Source organism: Schistocerca serialis, chromosome 3, assembly GCF_023864345.2.
Source record: "Schistocerca serialis cubense isolate TAMUIC-IGC-003099 chromosome 3, iqSchSeri2.2, whole genome shotgun sequence".
Classification (NCBI taxonomy): domain Eukaryota; kingdom Metazoa; phylum Arthropoda; class Insecta; order Orthoptera; family Acrididae; genus Schistocerca; species Schistocerca serialis.
The window spans coordinates 1007352931-1007369356 of NC_064640.1; the positions used below are offsets into that span (position 1 = coordinate 1007352931).

At 44.4% G+C, this 16426-nt stretch overlaps 1 protein-coding gene across 2 annotated transcripts in view; it reads left to right on the plus strand.

Moving 5' to 3' along the window:
* Positions 1 to 16426, plus strand: part of LOC126471458 (uncharacterized) — a 1143134-nt gene that overhangs the window by 723131 nt on the left and 403577 nt on the right. The window lies entirely within an intron of this gene.

A 16426-nucleotide genomic window follows, 5' to 3' on the forward strand; every position in this document is an offset into this window, starting at 1 on the left:
TCACTAGTCTGTCTGAATTTATATTGCAGCAATTAGAAATACTTTTACGAAAACTGTGAGTACTTACTCACTTCCTTGTTTGCAAAATTACGTCTGTGGCGTCCGACACATTTCATTGAAAGTTTTTGAGATATTTCACTGCTCTATTATCGTTATTTATAGCGTTTCATCTATCACACGAACGCTGTTGGTGACTGTGTGAACGTTGATAAACCAAAACGACTTTAGTTAAGGAACGAAAAAAAAATTGAAGTTTCGTTTCATATAAAGCAATGTACTGTAGAAAAATTCTTACTATCTGCAAATTAGAAACTGTATCGAAATATCAGGTTTACTGCAGATGATAAACAGCTATGCTAATAATATTAATTAGAACAGTGCTCTGCAAAATATTATTTATTTACAGAATGAGATTTTCACTCTGCAGTGGAGTGTGCGCTGATATGAAACTTCCTGGCAGATTCAAAACAGTTTTAATCTGCCAGGAAGTTTGATATCAGCGCACAGTCCGCTGCAGAGTGAAAATCTCATTCTGGAAACATCCCCCAGGCTGTGGCTAAGCCATGTCTCCGCAATATCCTTTCTTTCAGGAGTGCTGGTTTTGCAGGGTTCGCAGGAGAGCTTCTGTAAAGTTTGGAAGGTAGGAGGCGAGGTACTGGCAGAAGTAAAGCTGTGAGGACGGGGTGTGAGTCGTGCTTGGGTAAATCAGTTGGTAGAGCACTTGCCCGAGAAAGGCAAAGGTCCCGACTTCGAGTCTCGGTCTGCAACACAGTTTTAATCTGCCAGGAAGTTTCATTATTTATTTAATTTATTTGGTCAAGCACCGACTGTCGGCTTCCTAGGGCATCGTTAGGTAACAGCTAGTTATCGCAAACCCCGATAAAATGACGTGCGGCTTATATAGATATTACTTGCACAGAAGATACAAAAATGATGAAACATGGTTTTTCAAAAAAATATTATAATTTTATGTCACACAGAAATAGTTACATTTAACTAAAAATGAAGTTTTTATGTGGCTGTCGTTTCATTAAACAACAGATAAAATTAAAGTTTAATTTACAATTGTAATATAGTTTTGTTTAGTTGAAACTTGATTTAACAGATGGAAAATTGAGACTGAGTTTGATAATTTAAAACTAATCTGATATTCTGTGTAATACGTTTATTAATTTCCAGTATTTCCAGTTGCTGATCTTTCTGTTTTCCCTAATAGTATGTAAAACTTCACAGTCTACATCATCTGGATGGCTTTCTATTTAAAGATGTTCTGATAAGGTTGAATCTGTCTTTCCTAGTCACCAGCTTCTTTCATGTTTTCATTTTACTACAGAAAAAATTTTGATACTGTGTTGTTGTAATACGCAGGTCTGTTATTTCAATACTTCAAATGTTTTGAGTTTCTCTGAAATTTTGCCAACATAGGGGATGGTGCACTACTTTTTGTAACTACTCACTAGATCCTGTTGCTCAGCGTGCTGAAGTGGTGTAGTTTTACGAGTTTTCGTCTACTTCAAATATTAGTAATGAGGGCAAGGCTATAGCAATTACTGGAGACGGTAAGTCTGATCGTCTGCAGTTCGGTTTGATATGCAGCATCAGATAATGTGACAAAGAGATAAATGAACAGTAGTAAGTGCTATTAAAGTTATATGGCCCAAAGTATTCTTTTTAATGTGCTGAATAAAGTAATTCACAATCCTAAAACTACACTGTGCAAAATAATCAAAGCGTCAATTTCTTAAAACCCCGTCATTCTCTCTCTCACCGCCCCTCCCCCCTCAATAGCGATGCATAAGAATGACACATTTGGCTCAAAGTTTTCTGCAGATTTCTTCAGTGACGGTGCAAAAAAGTGGCGTCCTGTGACGTCACCGCCGGCCGGTGTGGCCGAGCGGTTCTAGGCGCCACAGTCTGGAACCGCGCGACCGCTACGGTCGCAGGTTCAAATCCTGCCTCGGGCATGGATGTGTGTAATATCCTTAAGTTAGTTAGGTTTAAGTAGTTCTAAGTTCTAGGGGACTGATGACCTCAGATGTTAAGTCCCATAGTGCTCAGAGTCATTTGTGACGTCACCCTAGGACTCGGCGATGCTTCAAACAGCAAGGTGTCAATACATGCGAAAAGAAGACCAGAGCTCAGAAGTTCACGTGAGGTGCAATGTGGGTTCCTCAGGTCACATGGGCACCAGATTTCGCCAAAATTCTGCCCAACGCCGCCGCTGATGTGTCAAGCGATGGGAAGGTCGTCACCCCTGCCTTAACCAAATTTCAGCCCTTCTCTTGACGCCTCTACAATGCAGGTCGGAACCGCACCTCCCAGTGTTGGTATCACACGATTTCCTTACAGATGCCTGAGGACAATTTTTCAGATACGCCACCACTCATAATCGACATGAAAAGGCCAGTGGAGGTGGCATGAAGGGAGTCAATGAAACCGCACCCTCCGTTGGGGCGTTCATTAAAACACATTTCGCGGTCTAAACCGACAGTCTGCAGTGACATACGCAACAGAAAGACATTCTTGACAACCCTTGTAACTAAAGACAACCCCCAGCCGATTCACCCCTTCTCTGAGGATGTCACAGAACTACAGTCCCAGTAAATAAGATCTGACCACTTTGAAGTGGACTGAAACCATAATTTTTACTCTGGTATGAGGTGTGGGACCACTAGGGGCCATTAAAACCATTTGGCGAAATTTGAACGTGATCTGAAGTAGCAAAGGATGTTTATACTTCTTCAGCCATCCTGTTTCACACCTCCTGAAGTGTGATTGTGTGGGCAGTTCAGCAACGCGCTCGGTGCCACCTGTGCACTGTTGTTAAATGTTTTAAAAATGTACCCATACAGAGATAAACCTTGACTGATTACTAGGTGCCTGTGGAGAGGCAACCCCTTCGACAACCACAGCTGCTAGAGTACCTGCTTGCAGGCATGCAGAATCTGAGGGGTGTCAAGGGGGTTGCGTGCGCGCTGGCGCCTAGGAATTGGTCAAGGGTTGTCTCTGTACAGGTACATTTTTAAAGCATTCGAGAAAGGTGCACAAGTGGGACTGAGGGTGTTGCTGAACTGGGGGTCTTAGAAGGACTCTTTCACTTTTTATTCGAGTATGTGTCAAAGTCGCACTGCCCTGTGATCACGCCACAGGAGGAAGCGAAACAAGAGGGCTACAAATCATAAAGACATTTTGCTGCTTCAGATTACATTCAAATGGTTTTGAATGGTCCCTAGTGGTTCCCCCCTGTATATCAGAGCAAAAATTGCAGTAATGCTATATTCCAAAGTGGTCAGATCACGTTCTATTGGGTTGCTATCCACGATGTTCTAAGAGAAGGGTTGAATTGTCCAGCAAGTGTCACCCATGTCGAAGGTTATCAAACTGTCATTTTCGACCACGAAATGTGTGTCAATGAATGCCACAAAGGAAGGGATCGTTTCATTAACGTCATTCATGCCACATACTACGCACATTTGTATCGACTCCGAGGGGGCTATGGGTATGAAATATTTCCCTCGGCCACCAACATGAAAACCGCCTCATTTCAATTCTCGGTGTCACAGTTCTGACCTCCACCACAGAGGATCAAGAGAACGGGTGAGATGTGGTTAAGGTGGTGTGTGACGATTTTCGTATCATGTGACACGTTACAGTGGAGTTAGGTGAAATTTGTTGCCAATGTGACATAATTAACCCACCATACACCTTACATGAACTACTGAGCTCTGAATTTTTTTTTTTTTTTTTTACAAGCGTCGACACCTTGGTGTTTGAACTGCCGCCGTACCCTAGGGTGAGGTGACAGGGTGCGAAGCCTTCATATCATTTCAGAGGGAGGTTGTAGGAACCTTTCAGACATATTTAGAACTTCTGAGTCAAAACAGGAGACAATAATGGAGTTTCAAAAAAGTAATCCTTTAATTCTTTTGTACAGCGTATGTGTGTCCTCATGTAACATTTTACTTATTATTAGACAGAAGAATAAAGGGGACCCATTGACTATAGTGGAACATGAATGGATGAAGTAAAAAGAAAATTGTGTTTGTTCAAAGAAGAGAGCACACTGGACTCGCATTCGGGAGGACGACGGTTCAATCCCGCGTCCGGCCATCCTGATTTAGGTTTTCCGTGATTTCCCTAGATCACTTCAGGCAAATGCCGGGATGGTTCCTTCGAAAGGGCACGGCCGATTTCCTTCCCCATCCTTCCCTAATTCGAGCTTGTGCTCCGTCTCTAATGACCTCGTTGTCGACGGGACGTTAAACACTAATCTCCTCCTCCCTCCTCCAAGGAAGAACCCCCTCGAAATATTTATTTGTTGGAACAAACACGAACACTAGAAGAAAGTGCCTTAGGCAAGCGATAATACGAAAATAAAGGATTATTTTTTGTATAGTTGCTTTTCTTAACTTTCTATCTCCATAGTCCTGAAGCAAATATGCTTAGAAAAGAATAATAAAACTATTTTATGTAGAACTAGATATGTCATAGAAAGAAGATATATCACAATGTTCGGAGTGAATCTTCCCGAAAAATTAGGCACGAAATGTACTAAATTTTATGCATAAATCTATTGGTACAGTGCAGTTTCATCTCGACCTAACGGCACAAAAACTGCTGTTCGAACGCTCACTTCAGCCTCGTATTTATCACCTTTCCAGGCTTGCGAAGTGCTTAACTGCAAATACTAATAGTCGTGATAATAATGTAATGTTTCCATTTTAAGAGCTGTTGCCCTATTATCTCTGTAGCTAAAAAAGTTAAGGGTGTTACGTACACGGTACAACACTCTTCGTTTCAGTTTCGATGCGATGATGAAATATCATGGCCGACGGTAAGTGTGATGTCTAGAACTAAGAAGCGAATCATGTTTGATTTATCTGCTTGAATTTTGCACGTCTACTCTGTTACCCTGAGCTCCTGTATTTCACGAAGAATAATATTTTTAACATAACGCGGAACTCCAGTGTTCAAACCTCGCTATAGTCACAATTATTTAACTACTAGCTCTGACTTCGACGTCGCTTGCCTGCGCTTTAGTAGTTACGGTACTGTAATAGATACAAACTATGATAGCTCAAACTGCAATGCGCACTGATGAGCCAGAACATTATGACTACCGACCTAGTATCGATATGAACTCGTCTACGCGTCCAGGCGACAGCAGCGTCACCTGCTGGAGAATGACTGCTAGTTAGACACACGCACGGTGCGTCTAGTATCAGTGAACGTGCTGTCCGTGTATAGAATGGAAAGCTTGGCTGAGGGCGGATTGCGATGGCCCGGAAGCTCAACACGAGCATTTGGAAACTGCACGACTTACGGGTGTTTGAGGAGTGCTGTGGTGAGTGTCTTCAACAAGAGGCGAAACCAAGGTGAAACCACGTCGCACCGAGCGAGGTGGCGCAGTGGTTAGCACACTGGACCCGCATTCAGGAGGACGACGATTCAATCCCTCGTCAGGCCATCCTTATTTAGGTTTTTCATGATTTACTTAAATTGCTTCAGGCAAATGTCGGGATGGTTGCTTTGAAAGGGCACAGCCAACTTCCTTCTCCATCCTTCCCGAATTCGATGAGACCGATGATCTGGCAGTTTTGTCTCCTCCCCTCAAATCAACCCAACCCGTACCATGTCCAGACGTCGTAGGGTTGGGCAGCCACCCCTCATTACAGATGTCGGACGTCGTAGGCTGGGCAGACTGGTAAAACAGGACAGGCAGCGAACTGTGGCGGAACTAACATCAGACTTTAATGCTGAGAAGAATAGAAGTGTATCTGAACACACACTACACCAAACACTTCTAACGATGTGCTTCCGTAGCCGACGCCCCACGCATGTGCCGTCGTTAACATCTAGATATCGGCAACTACGACTGAAATGAGCACGTGACCATGTTGGTGCAGTGGCAGATCGTTGGAGGGTCTGATGAATCCCGATACCTCCTTAATCATGCTGATGGGTGGGCGCGAATCCGTCGTCTTCCAGGGAAACAGCTTCTTGACACCTGCATTGCTGCACGGAGACAAGCTGGCGGCGGCTCCATTATGCTCTGGGGAGCAATGACGTGGGCATCTACGGGTCCAGTGGAGCTCGTGCAATGCGCCGTAGCGGCCAGGAAGCATCGTACACTGGTTGCAGACCACGTACGCCCTTTCATGGCGATCATGTTTCCCGGCGGGAGTGACATTTTTCAAGAGCCATGACACAAGGCCAGGAGTGGTGGAGTGGTTAGAAGAACACAGTGGCGAGTTCCAATTGATATGCTGGTCCCCCAACTCGCAAGTCCTGAACCGGATCTTATATATCTGGGATGTGATTGAACGTGACGTCAGAGCTCATTGCCCCCTCCCCGGAATTTCCGGGAATTAGGTAATTTGTGAGTGCAGACGTGGAGCCAGCTCCCTCCAGCAACCCGCCAACGCCCCATTGCTTCCACGCCATGACGCATCTCCGCTGTTATTCGCGCCAAACGTGAACATACCGGCTATTAGGTAGGTTATGGTAATGTTCTGGCTGAAAAGTGTAGAATGTAAATATATAAGGTAATTGTATCTACATCTATACTCTGCAAGCCACATTACGGTGTGTGATGGAAAGTACTTTTGGTACCAATAGCGCTTGTCCTCCCGTTCCTATTCCATTCACTAGTGCCGCCTGGGAAGAATGATTGTCGATTCAGCGCCAAACCTTTCAGTGATATACAAGTCCTCTCTTGTAGCGTCTGCCACCAGAGGTAGTTGAGCATGTCCGCAAAGCTTTCGCACCGACGGTCCGCTCTTCGTTGTACCTCCTCCGGCTCTTCTGTTAATTCTACTCCGTAAGGTCCTAGTCTGATGGATAATACTCAAGAACCGTTCGAACGAGTGCTTTGCATGCCATTTCTTTGGTGAATAAATTACATTTGCTTATTATTCTCCCAATCGGCCTCAGTCTGGGATCTGCTTTTCCTACTATTTGGTTTATGTAGTCATTCCACTTTAAGTCGATTCGGCTGGCTACTTCTAAATATTTTACGGTGGTTACTGTTTCCAGAGATTTATCGCCAATAGTGAATCTATTCACATATTTATGCACAATGCGTTACATTTATTTACGTTTAGGGTCAACTGCCAGTCCCTGTACCAATAGTCGATTCTCTGCAGAATTTCCTGCATTTCGCTACACTTTCTAGAGGTGCAAACTTCCTGTAGACAACAGAGTCTCACGGAACGTCCACCATTAAGTCAGTAATACAAATGATAAATAATAGCGGCCTTATTACACTCCCTTGGGGGTACTCTCGAAATCACCTTTACATTTACATCGACAAAAGATTCACGGTTTAACAGAGCATCTTGTTGATGATGGTGGGATAACAACGTCTTCAACGGCAAACAGCGGCCCAGAGCAGTCTTTGTTATGTCTGTTCATTGGAATAGATGCATATTATAAAAATGGATGTAGCTGTATACATATATATCGGTACGCACGCTAGAACATGCGTACCTAATACGTTCCAAAAGGCCGCGCATAAAAACGGGATTTTCCGATGCTTATACCTCGGGTTCTGTTGCTGATACCCCTTGGGCTGGGTACCATCGGTTTACCGAAAAGAAGGGTCGTCTTAATGGCACTGCCCTACAGTACGGGGTCAAAATATGAATATAACACACTTTCTCCTGCGTAGGCAAGTTGAGCAAATCGGCAGGCTCTTTTTGAATTCGTTGTAGTCTACTGTGGGCATCATCGAACTTGCGGAGGCTCCATTAGTTCATGAGCGGTTTCTCGGAAAAACCCACAAAATGGTTTTTTTACTATATTTTCGCGGACCAAAACCAAGCCCAGGGTTCCAAGAGAGCTATGCACAGAAAATGGATGAAATTTTTACGATGTATTCCTAAAAAGAAGAGAGAACTAACAACAGGGAAAAGAGACAGCAGCAGTAGGAAGGAAAGAATGAGATACCAGCAGTAAGAGACAGCAGGAGGGAGATAGTGGCAGTGAAAGTAGACTGCAGTAGTAGGACAGAACGTAGGGAACGGTGGCTGTGAGACAGGAGACAATGACAGAGAAGAACAAAGAGCTAGTGACAGTGAATTGAACTGAATGAGTGAATGAGTAAGGGCACCTGGGAGTGGATGGGTATGAGCGGCCGATGGACTAGTCGGTGTGCCTGACTTACAGTTACGAGAGCTGGTGGTGCGTTTCATGTTTACAAAAACATGAATATGAATATGTTGGCATGCCAAAATTTTTTAATGTGCTGAGGAAGGTATAACGGGGCACGTGGAACTCCACCTTTCACTCAGAGTCTTAAATAAACAGAACATATACGCAATTTTTGTTTTCCGACAGGAGCATTTTTCCACTGGTATATGTATGTTCCACATCTCCTCCTAAACCACTGGACCGATTTCAACCCAACATTGTACTCATATCACTTACTGTCTGGAGATAATCGCTGTAAGAATAAAAACCACCTGTCTATCAGAAGTGTGGGGGTGTGGGGGGAGGTGGAAAAGCAGTGTAGCCCACGACGCACGAAAATCTGTACTGTATTCATACAGTATTTGAGAATGACAGCACTTAGAGACTTGCAAAATGCATTATACATAATTTCAAACCTTTAAAATGCTTTCTCTCGCTGACACCCACACAAATCGACGAAGGGAAACAAGTTTATCGCTTGGTACATTTTCGCCGCATGAATCATGGAATTTTAATTTATTACTTCTTTACTACAAACTGCATACGCAACACATTTTGCAGACAGTATTCACGTAATATCCAGAATGTACCAGCAAAATTATATCATTGTATGACACATTGTTCAGGAGATATTTCGTCATAAACACTTTGTGCGTGAAAAACGATCGCATCATGCAACACGTTTAAGTTTATTACATCGTTGCTGCTATCTCTATTCGAAATAATTTTCGCAGACAGTATCCACATCTGCCTCTGAATGTACGTACGAAAATGCATCATTATACGGCACTTAATTTACGAGATATGTCGTCGTAAACATTGAGATGCGTGAAAAACTGCCGCATCATGTATGGCATTTTAATTTATTTCTTCTTTACTACTGATTCTATTCACAACACATTTCGTAGACGGTAGTCACATATACCATTGGATATACCTGCAAAATTATATCATGGTATAGGACATAGTTATGGATGTTCGACGTCATAAACATTGAGCTGATTGAACATGAAACTGCAGAGCGAATTTCGCTAAAGACTGAGGTGAAATATGTCTACAAATACGCGTGAAATATTGAAAATATATGTGAAATATATTCGGCATGTGCATACACGGACAAAGCCACGGGTAAAAAGATCATCTTAAACCTCAGGAACGCTTTCAACTAAATTTGGTAGATATATTAGTTACAATCTTGTAAGAAATGCTCTGCGGGAAAGAAACAGTAGCCTCCTATCGGGGTGAGCGCGATAGCGTGGATAGAGGAGGAGCTAGGAAGAGATGGATAGACAGCTAAAGGGAAGGAGGAGATGTTCACAGATAGGTGGAGGAGGAGATGGACAGAGAGAGGGGCAGGCGGAATTGTCAGAGAGAGATGAGAGGGGGAGATGGACTGAGAAATAAAAGAGGAGGAGGAGATGAACAGGGAGAGGGGGAGAAGGAGATGAACAGAGAGAGGGTGGAGGAGGAGATGGACAGAGAGAGGGGCAGGGGGAGATGAGAGGGGGAGATGGACTGAGAAAGAAAAGAGGAGGAGGACATGAACAGGAAGAGAAGGAGAAGGAGATGGACAGAGAGAGGGTGGAGGAGGAGCTGGACAGAGACGGGGGAAGAGATGGACAAGGAGAGAAGGCAAGTGGAGATGGACAGGCAGAGTAAGGAGCAGACTGACAGAGTGGGGAGGAGCAAATGAACAGAGGCAGGTGGCGATGGACAGTGAGTGTGGAGGTGGACACAGAGAGGGAGTGAAGGAGGTAATGTTCAAATGTGTGTGAATTCCTAAGGGACTAAACTCCTTAGGTCATCGGTCCCTAAACTTACACACTACTTAAACTAACTTATACTAAGAACAACACACAAACACATTCCAGAGGGAGGACTCGAACCTCCGGCGGGAGGGAAGGAGGTAATAGACACAGAGAAGATGGACAAATAGAAGATTTCAATAAATACACATCTGGGCAACGCCAGGTACTCAGCTAGTAGCTTCATAAATTTGGAGCTCTGACCTTCCACAGTTTATGTCTGCTTGTGATGTCTGCTAGAGTCCCATCCGAGAGTAACGTTACGACGACATTCTGTTAAAACGAGCAATTCGAGAGGCTGTTTCTGTCATTGATAGTTATTCTTGCAGTTCTTGTTTCTGTCGATCAGGTGTTTTTCCCATTTGCGGCTTTCAGTACAATTGATTCTGTATCGCGGAAAACAGTCTTTTTTTGGCTTCTTACGATAAGGATCTGATAGTTCACAATATGAAGCCCCTGATTCGACCAGCGCCAGTACAGGTCTTCGGACAGTGATGACGTCGATGGGATTCCCTGACTTTTTGGTGACTGTCGTCCACAGAGGATCAGCCGGCCGAAGTGGCCGTGCGGTTAAAGGCGCTGCAGCCTGGAACCGCAAGACCGCTACGGTCGCAGGTTCGAATCCTGCCTCGGGCATGGATGTTTGTGGTGTCCTTAGGTTAGTTAGGTTTAACTAGTTCTAAGTTCTAGGGGACTAATGACCTCAGCAGTTGAGTCCCATAGTGCTCAGAGCCATTTGAACCATTTGAACCACAGAGGATCTGCATCTCTGGCGACTCACCTCCATAGATGGTAACCTCACTTAATTTTCCTGAAGTAGGGGGTAGGCAAGGAACTGGTACCTCTGTACGGCGATGGGCAACAAGCGAACTGCCCTCGTCCAGGGTACAACGGTGTGCTTCGTCCTACAGGTAGACTATAATAGTCTACAGTTGACTTGTGTGGAATAGGACTGTTGTGATGGTTGGCGTCTGGCGGCGTAGAAGTCGTCAAAAACTCATGTTATTTCTCTGTAGTGTCCAGTGCGTCCACAGTGGAAACATACCGACGACTTATCATCTGTAGTCCAAATGTCTGTTCTTCTACAGTGCGTTATACTTGGCGCAGGAGCTGATTGTACCTGCGTTGATCGGGTGTTCGGTTGTCATTTGATGGCTGCCGCGCAAGTCTGAGTTGGCCGAGTCCATTCTTCCTGGCGCGTTCGGCTGATAGCGGTCATTGGGCATGTATACACGTCTTCTTCGACATTCCCTGTTACCGCGTGACGTACTAGTCGATATCCGCCTGCGTAGCTGAGTGGTGACGTGTTTGCCTACGATGGAGTGGGCCCGGATTCGATTCCCAGCCGGGATGGAGATTTTCTCCCCTCTTGGGCTCGGTACTGTGTTGTCCTAATCATCATCGCCCAATGTGGCGTCACCTTAAATAAGACTTGCACCCCGGCGGCCGAAATTCCCCGGCTGGGGCCTCCTGGGCAACAATGCTACATGATCATTTCATTTTTATATCAGTCGATATTCATGACAGCCATCTGTTAAGCACTCCGTCTGACATTTATGGATGCCATACACAGCTATATCTCTTCTCTTACTGCTGGCGTATGAGACAGGCGAGCTCATTGTTGTCTTCCACAACTGCCATAGAGACCACATCTGGCAGTCGATCCTACTTGTTTCATCCATCTCTTTTTCTCGATTCACTGTCACTACCTGATGAATTCGTCTGCCGTTGTAACATCCTTTACTAGAAGAGTCGTGTCCATCTCCTTTTATCGTGCGTGAGATTTTGTCAGCCTGTATCATATTCGGATTCACAATTTGGCATATGGCCAAATCATTGTCTATGTACGACTAGGTCGTTTCCGCATGACGTTGGCCATATCTTCAGCTGTTTTTCGGCTAAGGGGACTTTCTGCTGTTCATCGTGAAACTTTTTCTTTGGGTAAATCTGGAATGTGTCGCAGCTGTTAAACTCCTCTGCGTTGTTCTCGAATCACTGCTGGGTTGTGTTGTCCAAGTAAAAGTACACATTTGCCAAAAACATCATGCCATCTCACCTGTTGTAGTTGGTAGTTCGGTCGAATTCTTTCAGCCATTTCTGACTAGAGAAATGGGTGGCTGATGTACAGCTGATTTACTGCTGTTTTGGGAATCCGTCTGTCTCCCGAACATACGGATGTTAGGAACGATGTATTACTTGTATCCCGTGACCTGTCCATTTCGACCACTGCTGTTACTTTGCGTAATCGGAGCGACTGTGACGAAGATGTTTTGAAATACCTTGGGGTCTCCATCAAACAATATCACGTCAAAATCACAATCAAATCCAAATCGGAAGGCACGTCTAGATCTACATCTGTACGTCACAAGCCACCTTTCAATATATGCTGGACGGTACTTTGTGCTACGCTGTCAGTTGCCCATTCTCCTGTTCCAGTCGTGTATTATTCGCAGGAAGAACGATTGCTGTTAAGCCTCCGTGTGGGCTTGAATCTTATTTTTGTCTTCATGATCTCTTCGCGAGATATACTTAATAGGAAACAATATATTTTGTGACTCTCCTAGGAACGTAAGCTCTCGGAACTTTAATAGTTGACCACAACGTGATGTAGAAGGCTTGTCAGGCAGCATCTGCCACTGGAGTTGGTTAAGCATCTTCGTGACGCTTTCGTAACAAAATGTGCTGCTCTCCTTTGGATCTTCTCTACTTTCTCTATCAGTCCTATCTTATACGGATCCCAGACTGATGAGCAATATTCAGGTATTGATCGAACGAGTGTTTTATGAGCTACATGCTTTGTTGATGGACTACATTTCCTGACCATTCTTCCAGTGAATCTCAGTCTGGCATCTACCTTACCCACGATTAATTTTATTTAGTCTGTCTTCCACGTCAAACCGCTCCATACGTATAGTCCTTGGTATTTTATGGAAGATTGTTCTGCATACGTGTAATCATAGAGTAAAAGGTCTTTCTATATATGTATTCGTTATACGTTACGTTTGTCTAAGTTGAGGGTCAATTGCCAATCCCTGCAACAAGTGTCGACCCTCTGCAGATCCTCCTGAATTTCGCTACAATTTTCTAGCGTTGCAACTTGTCTGTATATGTAGTGTCCTGCGATCGGCAGGAAGGAACTAACGATCAAGTTTGAACACACTTTATTTAACGAAAACGCCTTTTTAGCGTGCACTAATTTTCAAACGCAAGGACAACAAGAAACATAACAATTCTTGTCGTGGCAAAAGCCAGATAAATGTACAAGACAATGAAAAGAAATAATAACCAAAATATTATTGTACACAATTACAAAGTGGCGTTACGCCCAACAAGGTACAACTTTCTACTGAATACTAGGGCGAGTGTCTACTGGCCTAGAATCGGCGTAGGTATTGGCCGTAACTGTCCTAGCTGTAGGTACACACTGCTGGTCTGATTCTACTGGCGTGCTTATAACACCGATTCTACGGAGTGCTACACTTAGTCTCATTAGTTACAATTGGTGGGTCTCTGTCACATGGCTTTTTACGAAGTAGTGCCGTGTTTATGCGGAAAGTCTTTTGATGTTTACATCCACTGGCGATATTTTGATATGAGCCCTTAAAGGGAGGTCGGCAGCCCACCTTGCTTGTCTGTTGTGCGGGTCCTCTAACTGTCAAGGGACTGCTACGACAGTATACAACAGCATCATTCGCGAAATGCCTCATGGAACTTCCGACACTATCTACTGAATCATTTATACATATTGTGAAAAGTAACGGTCCTATAAAACTCCACTGGGGAACAACCAAAGTTACTTTTAAGTCAGAAGATCTCTATGCGTTGAAGATGACATCCTATATTCCGTTTGCTAGAAACTCTACTATCCAGTCAAACAGCTGGTCTGACATTCCGTACGATAGTATTTTGTTCATTAGGCTGCAGTACGAAACTCAGTCGAACGCCTGCCGGAAGTCTTGGAACATGTCATCTACCTGTGTGCCAGTATCTACTACTTTCTGGATCTCGTGGACGAAGAGAGCGAGCAGGTTTCACGTGATCATCGTTTTTGGAAACCATGTTGATTTCTAAAAGAGGAGAGCTCTGTCTCCAGAAGTGTCGTTGTTTATGAGCATAAAACATGTTAAAAAATTCTACAACAGACCGACGTCAGGGAAATAGGCCTATAGTTTTGTGCATCTGTTCGACGATCCTTCTTGAAAACGGGAATGACTTGTGCTTTTTCCCATCATTAGGAATGCTTCACTCCTCTACAGATCTGCTGTACACTGGTGCTAGACGAGGGACTTGTTATTTCGCATACTCCGTGTAGAATCGAATTGGTACCTCATGAAATCCAGTAGCCCTTCCTTTGTAGAGAGATTTCAGTTGCTTTTCTGTTGCTTGGTCTATGCGACTATTTAAAAGAGGAACTACCGTGCGATCTTCCTCTGTGAAATAGTTTTGGAAAAGGCTTGTAGTTTTTCATGTCAGTCCTTGTTTCAGTGCTACTACGGTCACAGAGGCTGGACAGAAGGCTCCGCTCGGTTTACTGATTTAACGTAGGACAAAACGTTTGTAGCGTTTTCTGCCAAGTCGGTAGACATAATTTTGCCTCCTTAGGCTAATTTTGGCTTCTTTTGGTTTTTGTCTGTGAGGCTTTGGCTACGTTTAAATTTGCAGTGAAGCTCTCTTTGCTTCCAGAGCAGCCTTCTAATACGGTTGTTGAACCGCGGTGAGTCTTTTCCAACCCGTTACATACTCGGCTAGAGCGTATTGTAGGATGCTCTTGAAATTTGTCCATTGATGCTCAACACCGTCAGTGCTGAACATGAAATTTACCCTTCAGGTAATCTGAAATCTGACTCTTGTCGCTCTTGGTAAACGAAAAGCTCTTCCTGCCTTTCATCGTACTCGTATTTACAGCCCTATTCTGTGATGCTGTAACGGCCTTATGAGCCTGTTACGTGCTCAGTCGAAAAGTTCGGATCTGTTTGGTACCAGCAGATCTAAGCTGATACCTTCACAAGTCGGTTCTCTGATTAACTGCCCACGGCATAAGATATATAGAACAGTTTCACACGGTTTCCTGTCACTACTACCCGTCGTAATCACTTGAGTCTCCCAGTCTATAGCTGATAAATTAAAATCTCGTCCTAAAACTGAAACTTGACCAGGAAATGTACGCGAAATGTTCTTCAAGTTTCCCCTCACATGATCCTCCACAACAGCTGCAGATGCAGGGTATCAATAAAATCGTCCTACGACCGTGTTTGCTCCACCTTTAACATTTATCTTCACCTAATTTGTTCCGCATTCTGAATCTGTACTAATCTCACCAGATATTATAGTATTTTTTTATTGCTATAAACACCCCTCGAGAACCAGCGTTCAACCTGTCTTTGCTATACACGTTCCAGTCAGCGTTTAGAATTTCCTTGCTATTTACATTTGATTTCAGCCAGATTTCTGTCCCTAGTACTATGTGAGCATTGTTACCGCTTATAAGCTAGACTAGTTCCCTGACCTTTCCATAGACGCTCCTGCAGTTAACTAATACTATATTAATATTGTTTTCTCCGATCTGCTATGGCGATGCAGAACGCATCTTACCGGGCCTGTGGAGGCGTTTCTGTATCCTAAAAACCCCATATATGTACACCCCACGTACTCCGATACCCTGGTAGCCACTTCCTGAGTGTAATACACTCCTGACCTATCGAGAACTTTGCCTGTAGTACCGTTGAAGAATTACCTGAGTGTCTAATTTAGATCTTCCACTCTGCTACAAAATAGAGGACCGCCATCGCTTCTGGAAACGATGTTGCAAAACGATAGCTCTGCTTCCATTCCACATGTGACTCTAGCTGTCTTCACCAGATCTGCCTGCCTCTTTTAGGAAACGGGGATGGCCTCTGAACCCAGACGACAGGCGTCATTCTTACCGACATGAGGCTCGATATGTAGTTGGGTGCACCGAGCACCCTCAGTCATTACCGCCAGAGCCTCCTCGACATTTTGCATGAGACACCCCCCCCCTCCCCCCTCCGCCTACAAGCGAACAGAGTGGACTACATCAGCCGACTAACACTGGAGCTCCCAACGACAAGTAATCTGACCCTCTGCACTTGTCCAGATATCGCAGGAAGATCTGCCACAGTCCCAACATGCGAGGCATACCACGCTGGCTCGGACGTGCTTTCAGCAATACCGAAACGTGTTTAGGAGACGTAAAGTGACAGTCATGTATCCGGTGTCAACATTCGCCTCCTGTCCAGAGGTTCTCGACCCTGTCAGTGTTCGCCAACGACCATCGGGCAAATGTCTACCAGAAGGAACATCTACATCTGCTCGATTATTCTGCAATTCACCCTTAAGAACCTGGAAGAGGAAACGTGCGAGTCGAATGCGCAGCGGCATCAGGGATCCCAGGAGGCGCAAAGGCCCCAGAT